Source organism: Schistocerca nitens, chromosome 6 (assembly GCF_023898315.1).
Source record: "Schistocerca nitens isolate TAMUIC-IGC-003100 chromosome 6, iqSchNite1.1, whole genome shotgun sequence".
NCBI lineage: Eukaryota > Metazoa > Arthropoda > Insecta > Orthoptera > Acrididae > Schistocerca > Schistocerca nitens.
The window spans coordinates 443,734,252-443,756,477 of NC_064619.1; the positions used below are offsets into that span (position 1 = coordinate 443,734,252).

At 45.9% G+C, this 22,226-nt stretch overlaps 1 protein-coding gene and 1 pseudogene across 1 annotated transcript in view; both read right to left on the reverse strand.

Annotated features, from left to right (window-relative positions):
* The window catches only part of LOC126262299 (uncharacterized oxidoreductase YjmC-like), a 285,251-nt gene that overhangs the window by 189,678 nt on the left and 73,347 nt on the right, over positions 1–22,226 (reverse strand). The gene's annotated exons all lie outside the window — the stretch shown is intronic.
* LOC126263876 (5S ribosomal RNA) lies at positions 19,156–19,273 on the reverse strand (annotated as a pseudogene).

Here is a 22,226-nt window from a genome sequence, read left to right on the forward strand (position 1 = left end):
AATAAAAATAAATAAAAATAAAAAATAAAGAAAAACAAAAAAACACAATAAAATAAAGTTGTTATATTAACTTAAGTATGTTGTTAAATTAACCTAATTATGTCATGTATTGGAAAATTCGACTCGTTCCACATCATTACGAAATATCGTATTCATGATCCATGGAACTAGTATTAATCTAATCTAATCTAATCTAAACGGCTCATGTTGTCTGTAGTTCAAACCCTGCCTAAACGGTCAACACCACTGTTCGATCGCGTCCGCATTGTTACTTTGTGCCAGGAAGGGCTCTCAACAAGGGAAGTGTCCAGGCGTCTCGGAGTGAACTAAAGCGATGTTGTTAGGACATGGAGGAGATGCAGAGAGACAAGAACTCTCGATGACATACCTCGGTCAGGCCGCCCAAGGGCTACTACTGCAGTGGATAACCGCTACCTACGGATTATGGCTCGGAGGAACCCTGACAGCAACGTCACCATCTTGAATAATGCTTTTCGTGCAGCTACAGGACGTCGTGTTACGACTCAAACTGTGCGTAATAGGCTGCATGATGCGCAACTTCACTTCCGATGTCCACGGCGAGGTCCATCTTTGGAACCACGACACCATGCACCGCGGTACAGATGGGCTCACCAACATGCCGCATGGACCGCTCATGATTGGCACCACATTCTCTTCACCGATGAGTGTCGCATATGCCTTCAACCAGACAATCGTCGGAGACGTGTTTGGAGGAAACCCGGTCAGGCTGAACACCTTAGACACACTGTCCAGCAAGTGTAGCGAGGTGGAGGTTCCCCACAGTTTTGGGGTGGCGTTATGTGGGGGCGACGTATGCCGCTGGTGGTCATGGAAGGCGCTGTGACGGCTGTATGCCATCCTCCGACCGATAGGGCAACCATATCGGCAGCATACTGGCGGGGCATTCGTCTCCATGGACGACAATTCGAGTCCCCATCGTGCACATATTGTGAATGACTTCCTTCAGGATAACGATATCGCTCGACCAGAGTAGCCAGCATGTTCTCCAGACATGAACCCTATCGAACATGCCTGGGACAAATTGAAAAGGGCTATTTATGGACCCACCAACCACTCTGAGAGACATACATCGAATCGCCGTTGGGGAGTGGGACAATCTGGACCGACAGTGTCTTGATGAACTTGTGGATAGTATGCCACGCCCACACAGGCATGCATCAATGCAAGAGGACGTACTACTGGGTATTAGCCGGTGTGTACAGCAATCTGGACCACCATTGCTGAAGGTCTCGCTGTATGGTGGTACAACATACAATGTGTGGTTTTCATAAAAATGGTGGAAATTATGTTTCTGTTGATCTCTATTCCAATTTTCTGTACACGTCGCGGAACTCTCGGAACGGACGTGATGCAAAACTTTTTTTGATGTGTGTATTTCGCTGAATCATTCTGTGTTACAATCGTCAAGTTACAAATGTAGCAAACAAAATTTTTTTCACATTGACATTCAGGCTGTTGAAGAAACAAATTTTAGACACTCTTGATAAATTTATATCAAAAATATTTGATCCTCAAGTAATATTTCTGGCTTTGCTGCCATCGTATTAAGCTACAAGAAGCTTTTCTTAGGGCAATTGAGAAGGCAGCAGAGGAAGGAAGGCGTAATGTGGTGTGAGGTACCGATAATAGGCGGTTTGTTCGGTACGGGTATCGTGAGGAAGACAGCCTAAATTGCGGTCCTCCTCCGCGATTGGCTGCTATTTTCGGAAGAAGCCCACCAAAACGATAATCTTCTGTTATTAATATTAGAAAAATTAAACAGGGAATTTACTTGCGTTACATATAAAAGCATCTCTCAATAGCAGGCTATCATTCCATTATTTCAAAAATGTTAAATTCCAGCAAAATGATAAACGAAAAGGCAGACGAAGCACTTCGGAAATCTTCGAATCGCGCGTAACTTGGATGGCGGGTGAAATGGTTCGGCTGTAAGATCAGAGCTGGTTCGGCAGTCTCGGAAGGCAGACATGTTGTCTGCCTTGGTCGGTATCGATTAAGAGGAGGAGGAGATTAGTGTTTAACGTATCGATTAAGAACTTAATTATTTGGATATATAAGTGAGAAAAATTTGATGTTAACTATGCAGAGTCGCATTTCATTGTTCTGTTTATTTTGCATGAATGTGTGAAGGATGGAAATCATTTGTGATTCATAAAGCGGGGCGGCGCGGGATTAGCCGAGCGGTCTCAGGCGCTGCAGTCATGGACTATGCGGCTGGTCCCGGCGGAGGTTCGAGTCCTCCCTCGGGCATGGGTGTGTGTGTTTGTCCTTAGGATAATTTAGGTTAAGTAGTGTGTAAGCTTAGGGACTGATGACCTTAGCAGTTAAGTCCCATAAGATTTCACACACATTTGAACATAAAGCGGGATATAAATATGCAGTTTCTCATATTATGCAAATAAAAAGCGAGTGGTATCCCATATGCACAGACTAATTAGAATTTAATTATTCATAAAATATCAGTTTTTCGCTAAGAGTGTATTACAGCCCCAAGGTAACGGATTCACAACCTACGTGCTGTTTTCTGTTCAGGGGACAACTGTAGAAGACTACAGTTTGGGTAACACAGAGTGAAATGTGATTTGCGAAATCAGGTTATGGTTGTGGAAAGGGGCCAAAATCAGTTACTGTCAGGTGCACAAAACGCACTAACTTTATTTCCCTAAAAACACTTAATCACGCATGCCCTTAAAAGGATTCTAAACAATATGGCTGAAAACCCGAACACAAGTTATTACAATTGCTTTAAGGAATACACGTCGCTGAAAGCCTTACTTAAAAAAGATAATCTTACGTAAATACTCGACTGAAGGCGAGACACTGGACACAGAAGAACAGAGGCCTAAGGCCTGGATAACAAGAATTTCCAATAGAGAAAAATATTATCAAAGTTTTAAACAAGTGATTTTTCAAATTTTAATTTAAGACAGCTGAAGACTTTATCTTAAAAAAAATTTGACATAAAAGCTCGGCTGAAGGCCACATGCTGAACATAGAACAACTCACGGCTTAAGGCCTGGATAACGAGGATTTGCAATATAGCAAAATTCCCCTTTTTTCTTAAAAAAAAATTAATTCGAACAAGAATCTTCGAAATTTTAACTTAAGACGGCTCAAGGCCTTATTTTAAAATTAAAACAACTAAATTAATAGCCGGCTGAAATCTAAAAACAACAGAACAATGGTGCTCAGAAATGTTCCAAGGGTCGGCCTGAGGCGGTAACTCTAACGTAAGGTTAGGTGAGATAGGCAGCCAAGAATAAGATTAAGTAAGCAGATGGCAACCCGACCCAGGGACGGCTGAAGGACCGACCAACAACCTAATCAATTCCGCTGGGACGACCAGCGCCACGACAACGGAAAATATAAGCCGAGGACGAAGATACCAGCAGCACTACGTCTTCAAAATTGGCTTCTAAAAACAGCCAAGGCTCAATAACCATTCAAAAATATGAACAACACCAAAGGCTGTCAAACTACGCGTGGTACGGACAGCATCAACACGGCGAGGAAAACACACTGCGGAACACTACGCTAATGAGCTCGCCGCGAAGCCGTCCTCGCTGCACTGTCCGAACTGACCGACAGCATTAACATGACTGCTCAGTCGAAATTACACATGGTAGACACAGTTCCACGAAAAAACTTCCACAAGATCTCGACCAATTGTAAAAGCAGTCACTATGGAACAACCAGGACGAATGAGAAGTCGACGCACACAGAGAACCCGAAGCGGTCGCCGACTAAATATCCGTCGTCCGATGAGATGACCGACCGAACGACCGAGTAAGGTCGTCCCCACTCAAGTCATGCGTGTCAGCAACAGTCGGGCGATTCTTGGCTGTCCGGACCTCACTGCAGCTCCATCCCGACCCAACTCCATGTCCGTTGGGAAATCGGAGACACGACAACCCGGGCACACTGGTTCGGACCCAACCATGCAGAGGTAACACTTGCCCATTGGCCACCCGACATCTCTGCATAAGGAAGGAACCGACCAAAGTCCGGCAAGATGACCAACTGACGAGGCCCAGAAACGGTCAAAAGACCAAATATACGTCGCCCGATGGGACGACCGACCGAACGACCAAACAACGGTCGTTCCCTAGTTTCCGCTCCAGTCTCCTTCCGTCGGACAGTGCATGTGTGTCGCAAGTGGTCGGCGAATACTGTGCGTCCCGACTGAACCGCGACACACGACGAGCCGGAAATACCAGCGGTCGCTTCAAAGATAATACGACAGTACTGTTATCGATACGCGCTGCTGCTGCCACTCACGGGCAGGCAAGCCAGCAGCTTAGTGACGCCAGTAAATCGAATAAGAAACGAGGCAAGAGTTCTCTAAAGAGAAGCTGTCAAGCAAGAAACGGCATGAACACGAGCCGCGCACGGCTCACAGAGGAGGTATGAAGCTGAGAAATTTTCGAGGGAAGGGGTTTATCATACGCACGTATATATCTCCCTCTCTTTTTCAACTCGCCGTGCTCATACTAATTGTTAGCGCCTATGACATGGCAGGTTCTGTTTCAATTTCAGTTACACAAGAAAGAGCCAACGGAAATAACGGAAATAATTTAGGAGTAGAGATGACCATTCACCGAATTTAGGAGTAGAGGTGACCATTCACTGAATAGCAGAAGCATTAAGTCGTCGGCATGCACACACAAAAGGGAGTGAAACCTCTTTTAAACTTTATAATGTTGAGAATTTCAATTCACATCTCTCAAATTATTCTTTTTTTCAGTAGGGTGTTTGATGGCAACTCTGGGCTATTACCTTCTATTCTATTCTGTTGTTGATGTGTGGTAGGCTTACGTTACACTTTCTTGCGCTTATTCAAATGGTTCAAATGGCTCTGAGCACTATGGGACTCAACTGCTGAGGTCATAAGTCCCCTAGAACTTAGAACTACTTAAACCTAACTAACCTAAGGACATCACACACATCCATGCCCGAGGCAGGATTCGAACCTGCGACCGTAGCGGTCGCGCGGTTCCAGTCTGAAAAAGAACCGCTCGGTCACTGCGGCCGGCCAAAGCTTTCTCTTCGACTAACCTGCTTAATGCCATGAGGGAGAAAGTGACTTATTACAGCTCAGTGTACTCTCTGATACTGGTAGTGCAAGAAACTGATGAAGAGAATTTTTAAAAATACTGTTAGACATGCCCAGGAGTGTAATTAGAATGACGTAAGTGACAGATCGCAAGACTCTGCCAAAAACTGCACAAACAAGTTTCTGCATTTTTGCTTCTTAGTCATGTATGGAAAGTATTTGGCCATACTTAATTATGGAGACTGAATACAAGTTTCATTTGCGTAGAAAATAGTAAGGATTAGAGTACCATAAGTTTCGGTATTGGGTAATACGTAGTAGGTTCAATAAGTACGTAGACGACCCAGAATAAAATACAAAATGACATTAAAAAATATTATCGTGTTAGATTTCAACATGTAATCCTTCTCTTGCCACATCGCAGTACTGTTCGCAGATGGCCTGGAATACTCACCAACAACTTTAACTGGAATGTTCTTCAGAATCTCTGTGACATCCGCTGAAGCGTTTCAACGTCCTGAAACTGCTCGCCTTTGAGGGCGCAACTGAGTTTAGGGAAGTAAATAAAGCGTGCTGGGATCCAATCAGGTGAAAATGGGGCTCTTCAAGGATTGTTAACCCTCTTTTAACCCAAAAATGTCGCACTTAGACTGCTGCAGTGGGCCAGCGAATTGTCATAAACAAGACACCATTCATCGATGTATGTTTTACAATTACATGAAGAACTCTTGCGGACAGGTGTTCGAAGACTTTCGCATCACACGACTTTGTTAGGTTATGGTCAGAGGGGGAGGAGGGGATTGGAAATTCTCGATGAGTAACTCCTCGAGAATGGAAAAATGGTGCGAATATTGGGCGACGCTCTTTAGTGACTGATACTCAGCCGATTGCTTCTCCGTCGACGGATCGTACTGAAAACACAATTTTTGATCATTTACGAAAATGTTAAAAAATATCCGTGTTCTTACGGGATGCCTCAGTAAAGTTCTGGGATGCCTGTATGCGCTACTCCATCTGCTCAGTCGTCAACGAGTGCGGAACGAACTTCGGACCCGCCTTCCGCACTCCTAAATTATCAAGCATGATTATCAAGCACCTCAGAGAGGAAGGTCACGGAAGACCAATCCTGATGAATTCGAATTTAACTGAGAACCAATAAAACCAAGAGCGAGAAGCAAGTAGATGTGGAGGTCCCCGGGACATGTTATGCGACGAGAGACGCATCCTTTGCATCCGAATAATGTTTCCCCACTCTCCGTTACGGCAAGGAAAGTAGCAATGCGCACACGTTGATAAAATCTCAGGAAATAGAACGACGACGACGGTACAGTAAACCAACGACAGATGTAAAGCAAAAAGAAAAATTAAGAAAATGGAAGGGGTACTACGCAAGACATGAAGGCAAATTTACCCTCTTTGCGGATGGTACAGCTCTCTGTAGCGGGACTTCGTTCCCTCAGATAAAAAATATCCCTTCGCAGCGGTATGAGCGCTTGACGGCAGAGAAAATACTAAAACTGTAACTCTTTTTTTTTGCTTTCTATTCGTTTCTTTATTGTCTCTCGAGAGCGGAAGCTTAATGCAGACTTGATCTGATGCTGACGTAAAAAACTTAATAGCTAGTCTTGATCTGATTTTAATGTGTAGACATATTGTGGAAGTTGTTATGACATTTGGAGGAGGGAAGCAACGTAAAATAAATTGCAGTTAATATCAAGACGGTTTTGTATACATTAGAAATTCCTGGACAATGAAACTTATTGCAAGATTTCGGAGCAGACTTTTCAGGCAGAAATGAAGTAGGAGATTTTTGAAGGCCTGGACGCCGCACGAAACAAGAAGACGTGTTAACATGGTAAAGAATTAACTCTAAGCTACGCCATTTCCCCCTGTCAGTTACATTTTGTTATTCTCTGTTCTTTTTCAATAATTTTTGTAGTGGAAATTGGTTTAACTTTTGCTCAAAAACGCCACAAAGACCACTCCAAAAATAGCTTTTCCGAATCACGAAGTCCGATAGCTTTTCTATAATACCAAGTCCGATTTGCTTTTCATTTTTCCCCTTTTTCACGGTCATTTACGATTATAAAACCCCTTTTTTATTCACCATTTCTTCCCACATTTTTAACCTTTTCTTTTTCTTTTCTTCTCATTTTCTTTTTTTGTATTAACCACTACATCTCTCTGCTCATGGAATACCAAACAAGCTGGTGGCATCTACTTACAGTGTTTCGAGGGACATCCAAAAATTTTTTATTTGTGATGGAATCACTCTAACTATATATAAAAATGTACATTTCTCGGACGTACTAAACCAAACTCCGTCCGAACAGGCCTTTAAGGGCCAACGGTACCAACCGACCGCCGTGTCATCCTCAGCGGACATGCGTTACTGGATGCGGATATGATGGGGCACCGCTCTCCCAGCCGTTGTCAGTTTTCGTGACCGGATCCGCTACATCCCCATCAAGAAGCTTTTCAATTGGCCCCACAAAGGCTGAGTGCATCCCACTTGCCAACAGCGCTCGGCAGACAGGACGCTCTCCCATCCAAGTGGTTTACTTCGAAAGCGTTTAGCTTCGGTGATCTGACGGGAAACGATGTTATACAGGAAGACATAATAAGTTTCAAATGTAAACCACAACAGAATAAGTACAGTGCGGTACGTAAGTAGCGAGCATTGACTCACTGTAACGTCTAGCGGAAGTGCATCTTCCGATAGGTTCTACTTATAACATGTAACAGAACTGTCATATTCCTACGTTCTAAAGTGCCGTTTACTTAAAACTTTCAAGTCGAATTTCTAAAATGACGACTAGTAGGATTCATCTAGTATAACGAATTCGATGCGTACGCCTGTAAAAGAAACGTTCAAGAAGATCATTGCCGTATGCAACTTCAGTATAGACTCTATGTACCAGAGTTGAACACCATTACTCATCTATACAAACACACCGTTCTGCGACTGGCACCGTGCGGGGTAAGCAGCATTTAGGGACAGAAATAAGTGTAAAATGTCTCTCTGGTGGAGGAAACAATAAGTGAATTTCACGTAATGCTTATCATTGACGTCAAGAACACAGGCCCAATCACTTCTTGGTTCTTAACACATACTAGACCATGACGTCGGAACTTTTTCCATCGTACTCAGCTACCACATGCTGATTGACTAATGTCTCTTCATGCAATTGGGAAGGTGAAATTTGATATCAGTCTAAACAAAGCACTCTTCCAATTGTGGCTCCTGGCTCAACTTGCTGAATCACTCTTCAGCAAACTGCACACTGCGATCAACATCATCATTCAACCTGTTGGTGAGTCTCGGATGATATAGATTCGGTTTAATCTCCTTGGCCGGCCGGAGTGGCCAAGCGGTTCTAGGCGCTTCAGTCTGGAACCGCGCGACCGCTCCGGTCGCAGGTTCGAATCCTGCCTTGGGCATGGATGTGTGCGATGCCTTTAGGTTAGTTGGGTTTAAGTAGTTCTAAGTTCTAGGGGACTGATGACCTCAGATGAGTCCCATAGTGCTCATACCTATTTGAACCATTTTTAATCTCCTTGAATACTTGCGTTAATGGTCCTCAGAGTTGTAGTGTGATGCGGTGTGCATTTGTATTTTCGAGGTGATAAAGCTGACTCTCTTTCATGTGGAACTGTACAAATCTCTGTGACGAAGTGATGGCTTCAGCGCCAATTGAAACTTGGGAATGGATGCTTCGCACCCGAGAATAGTCTTTTGATAAATTTGGCAGTGCAAATGAAACCGGCATATTGTATCGTGATCAATTACTATTACCTGACTGCTCGCTGTTTCGTGACACCATGTCAGGTATTACCTTGCATTTATCTGTTTTTCTGATTACTCCAAATTTTGTGCTTAATTTTTGGGTTCAGTATTAGTGTTAGTCATAACTCACTTTTTCTGAAGATATGTAATTCACCTTTTTGGGGTGGTTAAATATTTCTTCGTATGACTACATTGTCTGATGGAATTGCTGAATTGATGGAAATGCTAAACAACAAATTTTGAGTTTAATGTTTTCCCAGACAATCTGTATGCTTACAACAAGAAAATCACTCGCTACACAGAAACGCAAAAATACAACAGCCGGAAGCCGCGTATCTTCAGAAACAAGAGTATTATGATCGAAACAGAAACAAAGGAATTGGTAATAGGGAGAGGATTATAAGGACGGTATTAGGCAAGCGAAGAGCAGAAAGCTTTGAGATAAGAAATGATAAAAGCAAAGTGTGTCAAGTTTTCAAACTTCCTGATGGCCACTTTTCCTCGAATGTATATTACAGTGTAATAGCTGCCTCTGGCTTAGCTGTCGTATAATGGTTTTGGTTCTATACAGAAAGGAACAGGATAAAACAAATGTCGATAGTGTCAGTTCATGTTTTCTGGCTACCATAACAAGCTTAGAAAACCCGTGTACTCCGAGCTGTCTCGTGTAGTTAGTGGGTCGCTGTTACGGGACTTGTTCTGGCTAATGAGATAGCATGTGCCATACGACCTTGGGTCATAAATTCCACATTATACTGCAGGTGTTCCTCGACTGGTTTAACGAGCCGGTTATGAGATCGGAGGAAGCGGAGGGGATGCCAAGACCGTGTCTAGTAATGTGCAACGATAGCCAACCCACCTTTCGGGTAGAGGATCACTTTACGTATTTAATTATTATCAATGAAATAAGTTGATATAGAAGTGATTCGTTATCTGCAGTTATTGTTAAGCAGTCGCCACAAGTAAAAGAAATACTATTTTTCTCTTTAAAAAATGAAATAAGTTGCTCAAGAACAGGGCATTGGAAGATCAATCTAGTCTACAGAAAAACCACGTTCAGCTAGCATAGTTTTTAGTCAGAACACAGGAACAAAATTTTGTCTCGTCCATTACTAAATCTGTTTGCGTAGGGTTTCTTTCTGGTGCGATTACATTATCGCTGTAGGATAAACGTATATTTGTCTTTACTTATTGTGGTTTGTCCTTCCTTTGCGCCGGACGCTATGGAAGAGCGGTTCTAGGCGCTTCAGTCTGGAACCGCGCGACCGCTACGGTCGCAGGTTCGAATCCTGCTTCGGGCATGAATGTGTGTGATATCCTTAGGTTAGTTAGGTTTAAGTAGTTCTAAGTTCTAGGGAACTATGACCTCGGATGTTAAGTCCCATAGTGCTCACAGTCATTTGAACCTTCCGTTGCGTGCAAAGGCGTCTTTTATGCACCGATTAGCCAGAACATTATAACCATCCTACTATTGATATAAACCCGTCCAAGCGATAGCAGCGTCACCTGGGCGAGGAATAACTGCTAATTAGACACACGCACGGTGCATGTAGTATCAGTGAGAGTGCTGTCCGTTTGTAGACTGGGGAAGGCGCGCGATCACTTCGCGTACTCGAGTAGTGATGTGTGTCTTCAGCACGTGGAGACATCAGGTTTAAACCACGTCCGGACGACGTGGAATTTGGCGGCTACCCCTCATTACGGATGTCGGTCGTCATCGGTTGGACGGACTGGTAAAACAGGACAGGCCGCGAACTGTGGCGGAACTAACATCAGACTTTAATGGTGGGTAGAGTACAAGTGCGTCTAAACACACAGTGCACCAAACACTCCTAACGATGGGCCTCCGCAGCCAACAACCCATGTGTGTGACAATGTCAGCACCACATCGACAACTACGGCTGAAATGGGCACTAGACGATGGCACAGTGGCAGAGCGTTGCATGGTCTGATGAATCCCGACACCTTCTTCATCATGTCAACGGGAGTGCGCGAATCCATTGTCTTCCGGGGGAACAGCTCTTTGACACCTGCACTGTGGGACGGAGACGAACTGGTGGCGGCTCCATTTGGGGAACCCTCACCTGGGCAGCCATGGGTCCAAAAGAGCACTTGTAAGGCACCCGACGGCCAAGGAGTATCGTACACTGGCTGCAGACCACGTACGCTCCTTCATGACGACCCTGTTTTCCGAGGGCAGTGGCATTTTTCAACAAGACAATGCGCCATGTCACTAGGGCAGGAGTGTCTTGGAGTGGTTCCAGGTGATGTGCTGGTCCACCAATTTACCAGATCTGAACCTGATCGAACATACCTGGGATGCGACTGAACGTGGCGTCAGAGCTCATCGTCCCCCTGGTCGGAATTCACGGGAATTAGATGACTTGCGTGTGCAGATGTGGTGCCAATTCTCTCCAGCGACCCACCAAGGCCTCATTGGTTCCATGCCACAACGCATCGGCGCTGTTATCCGTGCCAATGATGGACATACCAGCTATTAGGTAGATGGACATAATGTTCTGGTTGATAAGCGTATACAACGATGTTATAATCAGACTTCCGCTACTTGAGCCATTGTAGACTATTCACTGTACATGTAACCTGCTATATAGAAACGATGTTCAGACAGTGCGCTTCAGTATCTGCGTTGTTAGTGGGTTAGTGTCGTGACTTGTCGCTGAGCGACCTATGGTTGAAACACAAGCAACAGTCCACATACCACTGCAGAGAGCCAGCATGGGTTCAAATGTTCAGATGACTCTAACCACTATGGGACTGAGGTCATCAGTCCCCTAGACTTAGAACTACAATAATTCCAATCCCAAAGAAAGCAGGCGTTGACAGATGTGAAAATTACCGAACTATCAGTTTAATAAGTCACGGCTGCAAAATACTAACGCGAATTCTTTACAGACGAATGGAAAAACTGATACAAGCCGACCTCGGGGAAGATCAGTTTGGATTTCGTAGAAATATGGGAACACGTGAGGCAATACTGACCCTATGCCTTATCTTAGAAGCTAGATTAAGAAAAGGCAAACCTACGTTTCTAGCATTTGTAGACTTGGAGAAAGCTTTTGACAATGTTGACTGGAATACTCTCTTTCAAATTCTGAAGGTTGCAGGGGTAAAATACAGGGAGCGAAAGGCTATTTACAATTTGTACAGAAACCAGATGACAGTTATAAGAGTCGAGGGTCATGAAAGGGAAGCAGTGGTTGGGAAGGGAGTGAGACAGTTGTAGCCTCTCCCTGATGTTATTCAATCTGTATATTGAGCAAGCAGTAAAGGAAACAAAAGAAAAATTCGGAGTAGGTATTAAAATCCATGGAGAAGAAATAAAAACTTTAAGGTTCGCCGAAGACATTGTAATTCTGTCAGAGACAGCAAAGGACCGGGAAGAGCAGTTGAACGGAATGGGCAGTGTCTTGAAAGGAGGATAAAAGATGAACAGCAACAAAAGCCAAACGAGGATAATGGAATGTATTCGAATTAAGTCGGGTGATGCTGAGGGAATAAGATTAGGAAATGAGACATTTAAACTAGTAAAGGAGTTTTGCTATTTGGGGACCAAAATACACTCCTGGAAATTGAAATAAGAGCACCGTGAATTCATTGTCCCAGGAAGGGGAAACTTTATTGACACATTCCTGGGGTCAGATACATCACATGATCACACTGACAGAACCACAGGCACATAGACACAGGCAACAGAGCATGCACAATGTCGGCACTAGTACAGTGTATATCCACCTTTCGCAGCAATGCAGGCTGCTATTCTCCCATGGAGACGATCGTAGAGATGCTGGATGCAGTCCTGTGGAACGGCTTGCCATGCCATTTCCACCTGGCGCCTCAGTTGGACCAGCGTTCGTGCTGGACGTGCAGACCGCGTGAGACGACGCTTCATCCAGTCCCAAACATGCTCAATGGGGGACAGATCCGGAGATCTTGCTGGCCAGGGTAGTTGACTTACACCTTCTAGAGCACGTTGGGTGGCACGGGATACATGCGGACGTGCATTGTCCTGTTGGAACAGCAAGTTCCCTTGCCGGTCTAGGAATGGTAGAACGATGGGTTCGATGACGGTTTGGATGTACCGTGCACTATTCAGTGTCCCCTCGACGATCACCAGTGGTGTACGGCCAGTGTAGGAGATCGCTCCCCACACCATGATGCCGGGTGTTGGCCCTGTGTGCCTCGGTCGTATGCAGTCCTGATTGTGGCGCTCACCTGCACGGCGCCAAACACGCATACGACCATCATTGGCACCAAGGCAGAAGCGACTCTCATCGCTGAAGACGACACGTCTCCATTCGTCCCTCCATTCACGCCTGTCGCGACACCACTGGAGGCGGGCTGCACGACGTTGGGGCGTGAGCGGAAGACGGCCTAACGGTGTGCGGGACCGTAGTCCAGCTTCATGGAGACGGTTGCGAATGGTCCTCGCCGATACCCCAGGAGCAACAGTGTCCCTAATTTGCTGGGAAGTGGCGGTGCGGTCCCCTACGGCACTGCGTAGGATCCTACGGTCTTGGCGTGCATCCGTGCGTCGCTGCGGTCCGGTCCCAGGTCGACGGGCACGTGCACCTTCCGCCGACCACTGGCGACAACATCGATGTACTGTGGAGACCTCACGCCCCACGTGTTGAGCAATTCGGCGGTACGTCCACCCGGCCTCCCGCATGCCCACTATACGCCCTCGCTCAAAGTCCGCCAACTGCACATACGGTTCACGTCCACGTGTCGCGGCATGCTACCAGTGTTAAAGACTGCGATGGAGCTCCGTAAGCCACGGCAAACTGGCTGACACTGACGGCGGCGGTGCACAAATGCTGCGCAGCTAGCGCCATTCGACGGCCAACACCGCGGTTCCTGGTGTGTCCGCTGTGCCGTGCATGTGATCATTGCTTGTACAGCCCTCTCGCAGTGTCCGGAGCAAGTATGGTGGGTCTGACACACCGGTGTCAATGTGTTCTTTTTTCCATTTCCAGGAGTGTAACTGGTGATGGTCGAAGTAGAGAGGATATAAAATGTAGGCTGGCAATGGCAAGGAAAGCGTTTCTGAAGAAGAGAAATTTGTTAACATCGAGTATAGATTTAAGGGTCAGGAAGTCGTTTCTGAAAGTATTTGTATGGAGTGTAGCCATGTATGGAAGTGAAACATGGACGATAAATAGTTTGGAAAAGAAGAGAGCCGGCCAGTGTGGCCGAGCGGTTCTAGGCGCTTCAGTCTGGAACCGCGCGACCGCTACGGTCGCAGGTCCGAATCCTGCCTCGGGCATGGATGTGTGTGATGTCCTTAGGTTAGTTAGGTTTAAGTAGTTCTAAGTTCTAGGGGACTGATAAGCTCAGGTGTTAAGTCCCATAGTGCTCAGAGCCATTTGAACCATTTTTGAACAACAAGAGAGTAGAAGCTTTGGAAATGTGGTGCTACAGAAGAATGCTGAAGATTAGATGGGTAGATCACATAACTAATGAGGAGGTATTGAATAGAACTGGGGAGAAGAGGAGTTAGTGGCACAACTTGACTAGAAGAAGGGATCGGTTGGTAGGACATGTTCCTAGGCATCAAGGGGTCACCAATTTAGTATTGGAGGGCGGCTTGGAGGGTAAAAATCGTAGAGGGAGACCAAGAGATGAATACACTAAGCAGATTCAGAAGGATGTAGGCTGCAGTACGTACTGGGAGATGAAGAAGCTTGCAGTGGATACAGTAGCATGGAGAGCTGCATCAAACCAGTCTCAGGACTGAAGACCACACAACAACAACAACAACAAACCTAACTAACCGAAGGACATCAGATACATCCATACCGGAGGCAAGATCGGAACTTGCGACCATAGTAGCCGCGTGGTTCCGGACTGTAGCGCCTAGAACCGCTCGGCCACATCCGCCGGCCGCCAACATGGCTCTGGGCACAACAAGAAGGGCTTTACTCGGGAAGCTGTTGTATCCAAACAACACCTATAGTGCTGCGGTCTTCGCGAGTATGAATACGAAGAGCTCCTCTTTCCGTATCGGGATTGAAAAAAAGTGATTCGAGCGTTCAAATTAACTGGCAATTTTGGAACTGTTCCTGGGAGAGCCCGACGGCCAATTGCCCCAGAAATTGTTGAAGAAGTTACTGTTGCGTTGCCTGACAATGCTAGATGCAGTGTGCGATCTTCAGGTAGCACACGAGCTGTTTCATGACACCTGAACATTCCGTGGTCCAACCTTCGAAAAGTGCTACCAATAATTGCGGAATGGTATCTGTACAAACTTGCAGGCTATTGCGGGTGGAAATGGTCGCCAAACTGAAGAATGTTTTTAACCTGGAACGGAAAAGAGTTCGCAGTTAACAAATGTAACCCTCTCAGCTGCTCTTTGTACTACTTTTCGCAGTTCACACGGCATTGCCTGATTTAATTCGATCACATTCCTTTACCTTTCTTTTACTTGTCCTTAATAAAACTCTTTCTTTTCTAAGAAACTAACCATTCCGTTCACCTGATCCTGAATAATTAATTTTCCAACTTTTTCCTTACATTCATTTAGTGACTGTTCATGATGATGATGATGATGATGATGATGATGATGATGATGATATTTGGTTTGTGGGGCGCTCACCTGCGTAGTTATCAGCGTCCTCACAAATTCCCAATCTTTTTACTGTCCAATATCGCCACTTTCTCAAATGATGACGAAATAATGACGACATGCCAAACGCTCAGTCCCCGGACGGAGAAAATGCCCGATTCGGCCGGGAATCTAAACCGGGACCCTGTTATCAGAGGCAGCAACTCTAGCACTACGCCACAAGAAGCGGACTACTGACTGTTCTATGTACAGATTGAATAACGCGGGAGATAGGCTGTAACCCTGTTTTTGGTCAAGTCTTTGAACGCAGCGAAAGCAAGACTCCTGTAAATAAAAAAAAAGATTTCGTTATTTCCGAATTTTCATAGCCAAACAAAGAGTGGGGAATGGAAAAATGGTGCATCAAATTGAAATGAACTGGCAAAAATTTCATCTCTCCGAAGCCCAGATATTTAGCGCATAAAACTAGCATTTGCCTTAAGTGATACAGGGAAGCCATAGAGGGTAAACTTAGTAGCTCTAGTACAGAATTCTCAAGTGCTGCGTTACGATGCTCAGCAGTGAGGAGTAAGACTCTTAAACACGTGAAGCGCAGCAGCGCCATGGAAGATTTCCAAATGGCGGTGTGCCGAACCAGCTGGAGACACATTCCACTCATAGCCCGCACAAATGCGGGTAAAAGCAGATTTTTCGACCGGTACAGTGCTGTTAGCTACTCAAATCCAAATTCCGCTCCTTGCCATTAGCCATGGTTCAGAAAGTCTGTGCAGATGGGATCGATCACAGAAGCTTCTGCGCACGTGTGATTTCCTATGCCAGCGGTGGCGATTCAATACTTGTGATTCACACCAAAATAAAGTCCGCTACTGACAACTCATTTAATTTTTGGTAACGGTATTTACAAGAGCATGTATACTAAGACTTTTGATGCCATTCTGAAGCACTAACAGCATCTGATTTGATTGCTATAAAAATTTTGTTAACTGGTGTTTTGTGAACTTCACAGCAAGGTGGTGCATGTGGATGAATAGCTGTTCGTCTGTTGTTGTTGTTGTTGTTGCCATCGTCACTGGCCAGTGGTGAATTGACGATCTGTTAATCTGTGACCTGTCTATGCGCTGTTTTGCTCATCTAGGGTCGACAACCAATTGAGTGGAGCACAGCTATGGCGTTGGACGATTATGATTTACTTGTGATACTTCCTCTCTTGGCGTGACCTTATATAAGACTATTTTGGCACTGATTGGTCTTCTCATTCAGTAGTAAGAATTCTTAAACAGTTTTATTTGCAGTCACAGTAAAACGTACATCTATGCCCGGTTTCGTAATTTAACAACTCCAGTTAGCCTGCTGTTATACCCTATTTTGTAGCCCATGATCCATCTGGAGGCGTAGTCTTCTGAATCTCCGCAAGCTGAACAAACAACCGCTGATTAACTTATTTTCTGTATTTTATCAGTACGACTGGTAAGTAATGAAATAGCCCGCCCTGTTAGCCAAGCGTTCCAATACACGGCTTTCCGGAGGGGGAAGGAGCACCTGGTCCCCGGCACGAATCCACCCGGTGGACTTTTGTCGAGGTCCGGTGAGCCGGCCAGTCTGTGGATGGTTTTTAGGCGGTTTTCCATTTGCCTCTGCGAATGCGGGCTGGTTCCCCTTATTCCGCCTCAGCTACACTATGTCGGCGATTGCTGCGCAAACAAGTTCTCCACATACGCGTAACCACCATTGCTCTACCACGCAAACAATGCGGTTACACTCGTTTGGTGTGAGACGTGCCCTGTGTGTGGAGGGGGGGGGGGGGGGGTCCACCGGGGGGCCGAATCGCACAATAGCCCTGGATTCGGTGTGGGGCGGCGGAGGGGTGAAGTGGACTGCGCTAGACGTCGTGGGGTTGTGGACCGCTGCTGCTGCGGCGGGTACGGAGCCTCTCCGTCGTTTCTAGGTTTCCAGATAACATACAACATACAAGTAATGAAATTCGTTTAATTGCTTTCTTTACTTCTGTAAATATTGACAGCTAAAATATGAATTTCGCGCTATGTTGGATCATAATTCATGAAAATGTGTTTGAGCTGCAAATCATAGATAATAAACTTTAGTGTCTTCGATATTTTCATAGCTCACTCAAGCCACTAGAATCACTGTTGATAATCGATAGTGACGAGTGAGTACAACGATAAACACGTCCACATTGTAAGATGCACCAGAAGTCAAGTTGGTGATCACATTAGGTACACTTCCCTCATCCAGCATTCAGACAAATTTCGAATGGCTCAAATGGCTGTAAGCACTATGGGACTTAGCATCTGAGATCATCAATCCGCTAGACTTAGAACTACTTAAACCTAACTAGCCTACGGACATCACACACATCCATGCCCGAGGCAGGATTCGAACCTGCGACCGTAGCAGCCAAATTTCATGTAGATCTCAAAAGTCTACTTCACTGATATCTCGTAAACTCAAGAATAGAAGTCCTGTCAACAAGAAGCAGTAAAGGAACATTTGGAAGACAATTAAGTGGAAACTAAGGAGACCAGACAAAAAATTAATTACTCGCAGCAGACATCAAGTGAACGACATGAACACCACCTCTAACATTGATAATGAGCTTGTTCTTGGTTCAGAAGAAAACAAGAGAATGGCTCGAACACAACGGCCACTCCATGCTGCCACTGCCTCTTTGACACATGTCACTGAATAATCTTATTTTAACATAGCAAACATCCGTTACTTATCCAGAGTTTGACTACTGAATGAGTTGTCTGCGGAGTTGTAAAACAACACGTGTGGAACACTCCTCGCTTTCCAGAATATCCTTTCTTCCAGGAGTGCTAGTTCTGCAAGGTTCGCAGGAGAGCTTCTGTGAAGTTTGGAAAGTAGGAGACGAGGTACTGGCGGAAGTAGAGCTGTGAGTACGCGGCGTGAGTCGTGCTTGATAGCTCAGATGGTAGAGCACTTGCCCGCGAAAAGCAAAGATCCCGAGTTCGAGTCACGGTCCGGCACACAGTTTTAATCTGCCAGGAAGTTTAATCACATACAGAAAGTGAACCGGAACTCTACTAACAAAATTTCAGAGGTTGTTTAGCGACATTATCTGAGTATTTTGCTATTAAGGGACACGTGTACTTTGCTGGCACGTTACAGAGTATCTGCATCTACACCTAAACACATACTCCTCAAGCCAGTGTATGGGGAGTGACGAAGATTACCTTGTACACTACTAGTCATTTCCTTTCCTGTCCAATTTGCAAATAGAGCGAGAGAAAATGTCTATGAGCCCCAATACGAGCCCTAGTGTCTCTTGCCTTATTTTCGTGGTCCTTTCTCGAAATGTATGTTGGCGGCAGTAGAATTGCTCTGCAGTTGGTTTCAAATACCAGTTCTCTAAATTTTCTCAATAGTGTTACTTGAAAGGAACGTTGTCTTGGATTGCCATTTGGGTTGACAAAGTATCGCTGTAAGCCTCGCCTGCCGACAGAAAACCACCCCGTCTTCAGGCCACAAGTAGCCCATCGGGACCATCCGACCGCCATATCATCCTCAGATAAGGATGTGGATAGGAGGGGCGTGTGGTCAGCACACCGCTCTCCTGGTCGTTACGATGGTTTCCTTTGATCGGAGCCGCTAGTATTTGGTCGAGTGGCTCCTCAGTTGGCATCACGAGGCTGAGTCCGTCCCGATTAATGGCAACAGCCCATGGCGGCCCGGATGGTCACCCATCCAAGTGCCGTCCACGCCCGACAGCGCTTAACTTCGGTGATCTGACGGGAACCGGTGTATCCACTGTGCCAAGGCCGTTGCCCCTGCTGACAGAACCTATTGGCAAAAAATGTAGCAGCACGTCTCTGAACTGCTTCGATGTCTTCTTTTAATATGACAAGGTGCAGATCCCAGACACTCGAGCAGTACTCAGGAATGAACCGCACTAGTATTCCACATGCGGTCTTCTTTACAGATCATCTACACTTCTCTCTAATCCGCCAAGTAAGGCGAAGTCAACCATTTACCTTCACTGTTACCGATCATAAGTGCTCATTCCATTTCACATCTCTTTGCAGCGTTACGTCTAGACATTTAAGCAACGTGACTGAGTCAGGCAGTTGTATTCGAACATGAAAGGATTGTTTCTCGTACTCATCTGCATTAACTTACGTTTTTCTATATTTAATGCAAGCTGCACAATCAACACACAAACTACAAATTTTGTTTAAGCCATCTCGTACCCTCCTACAGTCACTCAACGACGACACAGCATCGTCACCAAACAACTGCAGATTGCTGTTCACCCTGTCCGTCAGATCATTTGCGTATGAAAATAAAAGCGGTCCAATTACATTTCCCTGGTCCGCTCCGGACGATATTCTTGTCTCTGATGAACACTCACGATCCAGGATAATATACTGGGCTTTACACACATCAAAAAATGTTTTGCATCACCACAGTTTCCAGAACTTCTGAAGATAGACATTGACTGCGGATATTGTGTCACAGATACAGTCCTTGTGATTCCAGAATGAGATTTTCACTCTGCAGCGGAGTGTGCGCTGATATGAAACTTCCTGGCAGATTAAAACTGTGTGCCCGACCGAGACTCGAACTCGGGACCTTTGCCTTTCGCGGGCAAGTGCTCTACCATCTGAGCTACCGAAGCACGACTCACGCCCGGTACTCACAGCTTTACTTCTGCCAGTATCTCGTCTCCTACCTTCCAAACTTTACAGAAGCTCTTCTGCGAACCTAGCAGAACTAGCACTCCTGAAAGAAAGGATATAGCGGAGACATGGCTTAGCCACAGCCTGGGGGATGTTTCCAGAATGAGATTTTCACTCTGCAGCGGAGTGTGCGCTGATATGAACCTTCCTGGCAGATTAAAACTGTCTGCCCGACCGAGACTCGAACTCGGGACCTTTGCCTTTCGCGGGCAAGTGCTCTACCATTTTTCTTTTCTTTTTTTTTTTTTTCGTTATTGATCGGGTTGTTGCGGACGTCGCAAGACATCTTGTTCAAGTTCGGTGGTTGATCCTGCCACTCAGTTTTTTTATTACAGAGGCCAACCGGCTCCCTGACCGAACACGCTGAGCTACCCTGCCGGCACCATCTGAGCTACGGAAGCACGACTCACGCCCGGTACTCACAGCTTTACTTCTGCCAGTATCTCGTCTCCTACCTTCCCTGTGATTGTTCAGAGATGTCACTAAACCCGCCCAAAGATGTAAACAGCCATGCATGAGCAGCGCCTATTAGACGGAGGGTGCAGCCGATCAGTTCCAGTCATTCCACCAGGAGATACAATGCTAGTGTTGCCTGTAGTTCAACCATGCCTAGACGGTCAATACCGCGGTTCGATCGCATACGCATTGTTACTTTGTGCCAGGAAGGGCTCTCAACAAGGGAAGTGTCCTGGTGTCTCGGAGTGAACCAAAGCGATGTTGTTCGGACATGGAGTAGATACAGAGAGACAGGAACTGCCTCGCTCAGGCCGCCCAAGCCCTACTACTGCAGTGGATGACCGCTATCTACAGATTATGGCTCGGAGGAAGCCTGACAGCAACGCCAGCACGTTGAATAATGCTTTTCGTGCAGCCACAGGACGTCGTGTTACGTCTCAAACTGTGCGCAATAGCCTGCATGATGCGCAAATTCACTCCCGACGTCCATGTCGAGGTCCATCTTTGCAACCACGACACCATGCAGCGCGGTACATATGAGCCCAACAACATGCCGAATGGACCGCTCATGATTGGCATCACGATTTCACCGATGAGTGTCGCATATTCTTTCAAAAAGACAATAATCAGAGATGTATTTGGAGGCAGCCCGCTCAGACTGAACACCTTAGACACATTGTCCAGCGAATGGGGGTTCCCTACAGTTTTGGGGTGTCATTATGTGGGGCCGACGTACGCCGCTGGTGGTCATGCAAGGCGCCGTAACGGCTGTACGACACGTGAATGCCAACCTCCTAACGCTAGTGGAACCACATCGGCAGCATATCGGCGAGGCCTTCATCAGCATGGACGACAATTCGCGCCCCCATCGTGCACATCTTGTGAATGACTTCCTTCAGAATAACGACATCGTTCGGCTAGAGTGGTCAGCATGTTCTCCAGACTTGAACCCTATCGGACATGCGTGGGATAGACTGAAAAGGGCTGTTACGGACGATGGGACCCACTAACCACTCTGAGGGATCTACGCCGAACCGCCGATGAGGAGTGGGACAATCTGGACCAACAGTGCCTTGATGAACTTGTGGACAGTATGCCACGACGAAAACAGGCATTCCTCAAAGCAAGAGGACGTGCTACTGGGTATTAGAGGTATCGGTGTGTACAGCAATCTGGACCACCACCTCTGAAGGTCTCGCTGTATGGTGGTACAACATGCAATGTGTGGTTTTTATGAGCATTAAAAAGGTCGGAAATGATGTTTATGTTGATTTCTATTCCAATTTTCTGTACAAGTTCCGAAAGTCTCGGAACCGAGGTGATGCAATTTTTTTTGTGTGTTTATTACTTACGAAGTGTTCGAGCCACTCACATATCTGGAAACTATTCCGTACGCTCGCAATTTTGTTAACAGCGAGGAGTGGGGTAACGTGTCAAATGTTCTCCGGAAATCTAGGAATATGGAATCTGCGTCTTGCCCTTCACCCATGGTTCGCAGGATATCTTGTGATAAAAGGGCAAGCTGAGTTTAACGCTTGTGATGCTTTCAAAATCGGTGCTGATTTGCGGACAGACGCTCTTCCGTTT